The sequence below is a fragment of the Arachis ipaensis genome, chromosome B08 (assembly GCF_000816755.2).
Source record: "Arachis ipaensis cultivar K30076 chromosome B08, Araip1.1, whole genome shotgun sequence".
Lineage (NCBI taxonomy): Eukaryota > Viridiplantae > Streptophyta > Magnoliopsida > Fabales > Fabaceae > Arachis > Arachis ipaensis.
Window position 1 is genome coordinate 4,420,184 of NC_029792.2, and position 1,745 is coordinate 4,421,928.

Here is a 1,745-nt window from a genome sequence, read left to right on the forward strand (position 1 = left end):
TATGATGACACCTAAAACCAATTCGAAACGAGATATTTTATGTTAAGGTAACGCCATTGGAGGAATTGATAAGTTTAGGTAAAACTTTTGCCATATAAGCATTGATGCTTATTCGATTGAGCAAAAATGCGTCTTTACTACGTTGCCATCATTGCTTGCTACTAGTGCTGTTTTCGTTGTATCCTTTTTTGTCGCTGAACCTATCATTTGCCAAATGTTGATATGTGTGCTATAATATTAGCTACTATATTTTATAAGTATAACCGCCATAAAAAAAAATTTCTCTATTGGATGGTGGATTATGTTCATGAATAAATTTTGTTGTAACAAAGAACTTAATTAACCCTTGCTGATTATGAAAATATGCATCGGCAAGAATAATATTAAGCTTTTGTATACTTGAAAGTATATTATAATGAGATTGGGGGGTTGGATGAATTATGACAATACAACTAATAACTTTGAACATAGAATGTCCATGCATGAGCAATTTGACAATTTATAAATATTTATAAATTAATTATATATATAGTCCTTATCAAAAGTAGGAATAAATAATAAGAAGGGAAGGATTAAGGGGCATGGGAAGAGGAGTTTGAGCTGGAAAAAAGGGTCCCAAAGAATTGTTTATGGATTAATCGACCCCACTAACACTGCGATGTGAGCTGTGTGAGCACATGGAGAAGCTCAAAAAGATAGAATCTGGCAATGCAAAATTATGAGTGTAAAAAGGGTCAATGAAAGTAGCCTTTGGATACGGGAACAAGAACATGTTCCGATGTGTGCATGTGAGAGACGCCAGAGCCAACAATGCAAACAACAAAAGCCTCTCATCCTCATGTGTTCCATTTTCAATGTGTGGGGACTCCACATAGAGTATATTTCCTACCCTATCATATGCTTCACTTGTGTGTACATGCATTTCACTGCTCACTATGCCCATTCAGGCCCCTTTATATTTTATTTCCTAACATTATCACTTTATTCATAACCAAAAACACCACCAAGCTTGTACCATCAGTAGAAGAATAATATTATCATTCATATTTATGCTGCCCACCATACAAAGTGCCTCTTGACCCTCCCTTGCCTATCCATCTTGAACAAGTATAATATATGAAAAAATATATATGTCTATTTTCTTATAAATTTTCAGAATTAAGGCAACATATTATTGCTTACATTTATTACATGCTTGTTTGGGTGTTATTATTTTGATGAAAAAAAATCTTTTTTCAATAAAAAAATCTTTTTTTATTCTTTAGTGTGTTTAGCAAATTTTTAGTAGTAAAAATAAAAGTACTAGAAAAAAAAATATTTTTTGAGAAGTTGTAATTTACATTTTTTTTTAAATTTCTTTTTCTAAAAAAAAGATATTTTTCATATAATAAATACACAAAAAGTACTTATATATTATTATACCCAAACATAATTGATAGATAAAAAATTTTTTTGCATGAGATATCCAAACATAAAATTACTTTTACTTTTTCATAACATCTTTTAAAAAAAGATAACTCGAAAAAAGATTTTTTTTCTTAGAAACTCACCCAAACAAGTCTTATATCTTACTAATTCTATAACCAAATATGTTATATATTACCCTCACCTTATATTGAAATCAAATTTTTTTCTCTAAAATTAAAGAGTTTCTCTTTCTCTCTCTCTAATCTTTATTTTTCTCATTCTTTTACTCACTCTATCTCTCTTATATATTATTATTAATGATTAATTACAAATTTAAC